Source organism: Solanum dulcamara, chromosome 8, assembly GCF_947179165.1.
Source record: "Solanum dulcamara chromosome 8, daSolDulc1.2, whole genome shotgun sequence".
NCBI classification, from domain to species: Eukaryota; Viridiplantae; Streptophyta; class Magnoliopsida; order Solanales; family Solanaceae; genus Solanum; species Solanum dulcamara.
The window spans coordinates 45,680,984-45,689,273 of record NC_077244.1 but is presented as its reverse complement, the minus strand read 5'-3'; positions in this window follow the sequence as shown (position 1 = coordinate 45,689,273).

Below are 8,290 nucleotides of genomic sequence, written 5' to 3'. Positions count from 1 at the left end.
AGTAACTCAAGGATTATGATATCACCATCCAGTATCATCCAAGTAAGACTAATATAGTGGCAGACATATTAAGCCAAAAACTAATTAGCATGGACAGTCTAGCCTATTTGGGAGCCTGTAAACGGCCCCTAGCAAAAGAGATTCAAGCTTTGAAGGCAGAATTCATGAGGCTGAGAATCTCATAAAAGGGTAGGTTGATGGGAAGTGTTGATCTAAGGTCTATTTTTATTGAAGAAATTAAGACCAAGAAGTTTGAGGATGCAAACTTGAATAAGATCATAGAAAAGACCTTGTTGGGCAAGGCCCATGATGCAATCCTTCATGCATGTAGGGAGCTCAATTTTAGGGGAAGGATTTGTGTTCCTCGGGTAGATGGTTGATTTTAGGGGAAGGACTTGTTTTCTCCGGGTAGATGGTTTAATTATGAAGGTGTTGTCCAAATCTCATGGTTTGCGATACTCTATTCATATAGGTGTAACCAAGATGTACTAAGATTAAAGCGACTTTATTGGTGGTCGGGCATGAAGAAAGACATAGCCGAGTATGTGGCTAAGTACTAGAATTATCAGCAGGTACTGTATGAGCACCAAAGTCATAAATGTTTGCTTCAAAGAATGCCCATTCTTGAATGGAAGTGGGAAAAAATAGCCATGGATTTTATGGAGGGTCATCCCAAGACCTTAGGAAAGCATGATTCTATTTGGGTTGTGGTTGAGAGATTAACTAAGTCAACCCATTTCATTCATGTTAGAGTGGACTAGAATATGCAGCAGTTGGTAAAGATTTATGTGATGGAGATAGTAAGGCTGCACGGGTGCCTATTTCTATCATCTCATATTATGGTATGCATTTCACCTCCAAATTTTGGGGAAAATTGCATAAAGAGTTAGGCACTAAACTCACTTTTATCACATCTTTCTATACGCATACTAATGAGCAGACAGATAGGACCATTCAGGTGCTGGAAGACATGCTGAGAGCATGTGTGATTGATTTTGGAGGATATAGGGATAAATTCTTGTCTTTGTGTAAGTTCTCCTACAATAATAACAATCACTCTAGTATCAATATGGCACCATTTGAAGCCTTTTATGTGAGGGGATATAGGTATCCTATAGGGTGGTTTGAGACTGGAGATATGAAGCCCTTGGAGGTTGACTTGGTAATAGATGCTCAGGATAAGATAAGGCGCATCCAATCTAAGCTTTTAGCAGCCTAGAGTCATCAAAATGAGTATGCTAACCATAAGGTAAGGGACATGAAATTTCAATCCGGTGAGCAAGTTCTTCTAAAAGTGTCACTTATAAAAGGAGTAATAAGATTTTGTAAGAAGGGCAAGCTCAGTGCTCGCTACATTGGCCCCTTTGAGATTCTTAACTACGTAGGGCTAGTTGCATTTAGGTTGGATTTACCATCTAGCCTATTTGGTGTCCACCCAATTTTGCATGTGTCCATGCTAAAGAAGTATCATGGGGATGGAGAATATATCCTAAGTGGGACTCAGTCTTTCTAGACAAAGATCTTCAATATGAGGAAGAGCCAGTGGAAATTCTAGATTGTGATGTCTAGAAGTTGAGGGCCAAAGAAATTAAGTCTTTGAAATTTCAATTAAAGCATCATCTGGTAGAGGAAACAACTTGGGAAACTGAAAAGGACATACAAGACAAGTACCTCCAACTATTAGTTAAATTAGGTATGACTCTATCTCTACCTTAGCCTTTTTTTCCTAGTTGATCACTCGGGGATGAATGATGGGTAAATTGGTATCTATTATAATAACCTATTCTCATTATTAGGGATAACACAATTGGGAAGGAAATTGGCCCAGAAAACATTCGAGTAGTGACTTGGAAATATTGAGCTTAGGCCAAACTTGGACGAAATTTGAATCAGGTGAGGTCTAGGTAAATATGGTAACAGATGGAGGATTGAATTTTCAATTTGATTGATTCAGTTGATATCTAAGATAATATAGATCTTGTACATCTTTGCGGAATTGTATTCGGTCGAGTAAAACTCCCAAAATTGAACTTGGCTTGAAGTATAGATGTTTGAACGTCATGGGATAATGGTGTGTTGTAAAATAGGAAAGCTTGAGATTCAAACATGGAGATTCTATCTCCATGCATCCCACCAGAGCGGGATTAATCCCATCAGGGCGAGGCCGCTGTAGCAAAAAGGTCATGTTGTGGCGGGATGATAGAGATTAAAATCTAGAAAAAGTCCCAAATCCATTTTTAGTCATCCCACTTCGTTCTTAAGACATGAGAAGTGACCTAGGGTAATTTCTTATAGTTTTCCACCATATTATATGTTAAACGTAAGTTAATCACTCCCCTAACTTGTATTTTGATTTCTAGTACATAAAATCCATGAGGGATAACTTAGGGAAGGGTTGTTGACTTCAATTTAATAGTGGAAAGTAGACCTAGATGCGAGTTAGGATCATGGGTTGGCCAAAGTTGGGAATTTTGTTATAATTCAGATAAATTAGGTCTTTTTATTGATCATTTGCATATGTGAGACTGTTTTTTGACCAAGAACATGATGAACAAATTCGGAAAGAAAAAGCTTCAGCAGTTCAGAGTTCCAAAAGCTTGGTTTCAACATAGGTGATGGTTTTTTCTTCCTGTATGCGTTATATGTGCTTTATAGCTACTTCATCTATATGCATATATGTATGTGATTAGAAAAAGATGAAATGAACCATGTGAAATGAGTGTTTGTAGTCCATGGCTTGCAATGGACCTATTTTTGGTAATTATGATTGTTGAAACTATTCGTTGTATTTGTGGTTGCGCTGTGTTTTCTTTGACCAAGTTTCACATTATGACACATATATGGATTGAGTATCATGTTCTGACATAACCTTAGACTGGGTGTTGCATTCCGACACATCAATAGGTAAAGTGTGGGTTCCACGTGAGGACCATTCATAAATGTGTTATGAAACTAAGAATGTTAACTTGTGTATTCTCTATATATGTATGTTTACTATTGTTGTATTTCTTGTTCATAAACTCATTTACTAGACCAACCGTGTAATCCTACCAGGACAACATTATTTTGTGTACTGATACTGCACTTTCTCTTTCTTTGTTATATATAAGGCATCTTCAGGTGGCTATTGAGCGGCCTTGAGTAGGAGATCGTTAAGTACTGAATTCAAGGGTGAGCCAACTCTTCAGGCTATCGTGAATTCTCTTAATACTTGGTCCTTCCTTTAGGACTCAATTAGCCATCTTGTTCTTTTATGTTTCAAACATCGGGGTTGCATCTCCATCCTTAGAATTGTTGGTAGAATTTTTGGATGATGAATTTCAGGTGCTAGGTGTTGAATTTCCGCACAATTTATTCTTATTTTGTTAATTTACTGAGTTTATGGAACTTAACCTTATGAAAACTACTATTTAAACTTGTTTCAACATCTTTAAAATGTTTTCTCTTATTATTATTGTTTAGTTTGGTTGTATTGATGGTTCGCCAACTAGAATTTTGAGTGGGTGCCAATTATGGCGGGTTAGGGTCCTGACACAAAATTTCACTTTGATATCTATTTGGCGAAGTTAGTTGGGCTCGCCAAACAAGTCAGCGAGTCTCCGATTGTTAAAACTTATTGCCTCTTTGTTGTTTCAACTTTTAAATTTTGATCAATCAGTTGGCAAGCCAATTGGAGTTCGCCAAACCATTCGATAAGTGGCCGTTTGGTTCTTTACTCGCTTAGTTTACTTGCTTTCTGTGCATTTTTCTTTGATCTTTTAGGCGAGTTAAGTCATGCTTTCTTTCCTTTTTATTGAGTCATCATTTGTACTTTACCTCACCGAGTTGGCTTGATTTTTGAGGACTTTCAGGCGAGCTTAAGTATGAATTAAAACCAAAGAGGAAGGACCAAAAGTACTGTGACTCTAAGTACACCTCTCCCCCACAAAAAGAACGTGTTCTCCTGAATACTATGAAAAAAAATGAAACCATAAGGAGAAAGATTATGAGAGTCCCCTTGTCGAGCTAAGTATGTGGAGATGACTGGCTCACTAGTGTAGTCTCAACCTGGGCATTAGTGTCGGTCTCAACTCTAACCTTAGAAGGTGGTGCGATTGTCTCCTTAGTAGGTTTAGACCCACTAGATTCAACTAGTGTCACGAAGGGATGCCTCTATTGCCACCTACCAAAAATCACCCTCAAGGTCCTCTAAATCATCACAGGGATTAGTCTGAGCCTTAGAAACACCCAACTTCTCCTCATCAGTCTCTACAATGTAGGACTCTGTATCCTCAGCAATGGTAGCAACATCTCCGATCATAGTAGCCGGAGGGATCTCAGAACTAGCCCTCACAACATTTCCACTTGCCCGGCCGCTTGGATCAAAGTAATCTCATAACAAGTACCCTTGAGGCTATCAACACCACCCCATATCATCAATATGTCAATGGAATTTAACTCATCCATATATTTTAAGATACCCATAATTTCAGCCTTCAAGGCTGTCAAATCTGTTGAACTACCCTCAGTCTTTTCCCGCTCCTCAACCCTAGTGATAAAGGTGTCCAATCAAAGTCCATAGGCACTCAGCAACTCATGTTTTCCCTTCATATTAGCCTGCATATTTGCACGGGCACTCTCAATTTCCTATGAAATCATACCGGGCATAGCGGCCTCAAGTCTAGAGGCTCATTAATAAGTCGAATAGCCGAGATTTCTCATTACAACATGGCTTGTGTCAGATGAGGTCGAGAAATGGATGGAGTTATAGTAGAAGTAGTAAGACCTATAGGAGTAAGATTTATACCTAAAGTGCCTACTGTAGGTGTAATGGTAGGAGTGGTAGATGTAGGGCCAGCCTCCACGGTTTTTATCTCAACAATTGATGTAATGTCAACCGCTATATTCTTCCTCCTCTCTGCCTCATCTAGAAAATAATTAGGCTCAATCCAGCAAATATCACTAAAAGCAGCTAGAGTCACTTTTGTATCTGTATTTTCCATGAACAAAACTCTAGCTTTCTTGTATGATGATGTAATCAAAACCTGAAAGGGAAAAGATGTCTGATTTCTTTTCCCTTAAAACAAACTCTGGAAAAATAATCGATCCAAGATTCAAAGGCTCCCGAGCTATGATACACACCAAGAGAGCAACCTTTGGATGCCTGAGAATAGACTCGTTCTGTGATGGCATCAAGGTGCTTCCAATAAACCTGAACCAGTATCGAGTGGCAAGTTGATATCCTTCTTTTAAAATAATATATGTCTCCTCAATCCACGAGGGTGTTGCATCATACAATAATGGGGCAAGCCATCACTTCAAGCTATCTAAGGATTGCAACAATGTTTTTGCAAAAGTAGGACGGTGTATCATAGTTCAGTCTAAATCGTCATTGATATCAGTCATGCCATACATAATTAACTTCCAATATACATCAACTATAGTAATCGGGTCAGGAAAAACCTCTTTCCTCTTCTTTCATATCAATCAAGCAAACCCCTCATATGTAATACCCCATAAAATAGAAAGTCAGAAAGAGGCAAACAATATTTCAGAAGTTTGCTACTGCAGGTTCCTACGGGTCGTAGATGGACCTACGATCCATAGGAAGGTAGTCTTAGGTTGGCCATATAACCTGGAAGGTAATTAAAAGTTGGGAAAAATTTGGACGAGCCCTACTTATGGTCCGTACAAAGACCTACGGACCATAAATGGCCCTCGAAGGAAGGTTCCTAAAGTGAGGAGAATTGATAAGTGTTAGGTCACTTGAAAAGAGGGTCCTATAAATCATAGGAAGTTCTATGATCCGTATGAATGATCCGTAGGTCGAGATTCGGATGTTTGATTGGGAGTTTTGAAAATTGGTAGGATGAAGAGGGTCTACAACCCGTATACTACTCGACGATCCATAGATTGTAGTCATAAGTTCAATATGTAAATTTTAGTAGTAAATGCTTTGGGTAGGTGATTTCTATGATACGAGCCATCGAACAAGGGTCACAAGAGTTGGGTCAATTTTGGACATGGGTTTTACAAACTCTTTTGATGGCGTAGAAGGACCTACGACCTATAGGTCCCAGTCGTAGGTCACTCCAGTAATTTTAAATTAGGGTTATTTTCAAAAATTTCCCATAGTTTAACTCCTAAACTACATCAGTTTTGACTATTTTAGACGTCCCATAACTACCCAAACTCATCAAATACTCCCCATTCCCTCCTAACATCCTAAAATCATCAAAGTCACTTAAACTTCTCTCCCAATGTTTCTTCTCCAGGTCAAAGCTAGGGTTTCAAGTCAAGACCTAGTCTCCACTATTAGAAGCTTACATTGTGGCTTTTATTAGCAAGATATGTGGAAATTCAGCAATGGATCCTTTCATCCATTGGGCCCCAAAAGATCCCTATTTTTAAAGTTCAATTTCCCCCAATTCAATGAGGGTTTCATGTCAATTCTTCATGGGCCCTTTCTATTTTGATTTAATTGATGTTATTCTATTTTATTATGTATGAATTTACAAAGATACATGATTTTCAATTGATTTCTCATGGTCTTATGCATTATGTCTAGGATTTTCACTTATGAGCTATGAACTATGATCATGAAATTGATGAAGGATTCATGAATGCTTTATGAAAGTGATGAATTATGTGTCAAGGATGTTTTCAAGTATGTATCAACGAATTGTTAAAGTTTTTCTCAATATATTTATGAAATCATAATAAAAATGCTTAGAAAGGTAAGTGTCTATATGAACTGTGTTACGAATCATGATTCAAAGGAGCTACTCTTATATGATTTTATGATGTGGATTGATAGATGTTTGATGTGACACCAAAAATACATATTTTTAGTCATTATTTATCTCATATTTAGTCTTTTTATTTATCTTTTTTGAGCATAAATTTTATAGATTGTGCTACATTGTGTAGTTTATTTGTAGGATTAAATTGACATGAAGATGAAGAGATTGGGAGCTAAAATAAATTTAAAATGGAAGATTATAAAAGGAAATTAAGAAGGAAGCTTAATTAATTTAATTCATTAAAATAATATATAAGATATAAGAAGTGTTAATTGAAGAGAAATTGAATTACAACTTATTGTCGTGTTTCCACATGGCAATTCATGAAGACATGCCCAAGTAAAGCGGTGCAACTATTAACAATAAGTGCCGAAGTCTAAATTTTTTGGGGTTTTGGGTTTCCCAATTAATTTTGGACTCAGTTATTTTATTTGTGTTTTTTCTACACCTATAAATATTCCATAAAATTAGTTTTGAAAGGAATTAACTTTTAACTTTTGACCTAGGGTTCTTTTCCTCTTATTCTTTTCTTAAGACATTAGTAGCTAAAGACCCTAGTTCTTGGGCTGCGACTACGAATAATTGTTGAACATTAATTTTATGGCTGAATTTGGTTATCATTTTATTTACTCCTATATTCGTTCTTCTACTATTTTAATGTATGATCACCATTAGAATAAATTTGTTATCTACCTAGAACTCGAGAGATGGAAAGGAGATAGAACACAAAAATATAGGGAACATGTTTGTTCTAGAATTGCCTGGGATAATTCGTGTATACGATGCCCGTGACACATACATGTACATAATATTTGGTTATTACACAGGATGATAGGATTAATGCATCTTTGTTGGTTCATGTTTATTCCTGCTCAACGATATAGTTAGGCTGTCAACAAAGGTAGCTAATTAGAGGTCGAGAGACCACGATTGTAAAATCAACCCAGTAAATCAGAAATTTGATAACTATCTAAAATCCATGAAAGAGATGTGAAACATGGATTTTTAGTACGATGCAGCCCTGGAGTTGTCCCAATGATATTGTTAGTTTACTTTATTATTTAATTCCTGCAATTTATAGTATGAAATGATTAATAATATTATTTTTATTTTGATTAAATAAATAATTAGATTTAATATAATTTAGCAAAATAGTTAATTCACAAGTCTATGTGGGTTCGACATCCGGCTCCTAAAAAGAGTCACTATATTACTTGTGAAACCACGTACACTTGCGTGTGCTTTGGTAGCAACACGTTTTTGATGTTGTTGCCAGGGACTTAGAAATTAATTGTTTTTTGAGGTTATACTTTTTCTTTTCATTTATTTTAGTTGTTCATAAGTTATCTTTTTAAAAAAAATTATTATTATTTTATTTTCTATCAGTAATTAATACTTTTCTTGAGATAAAATCTTCGCAAGAAAAAATGTGGAGTGATAAATATTCCTGTTGGATGGACCCTTGTCCTTATTGTAAAGGACCCCATTTTTGGCAACAATGTCAATAT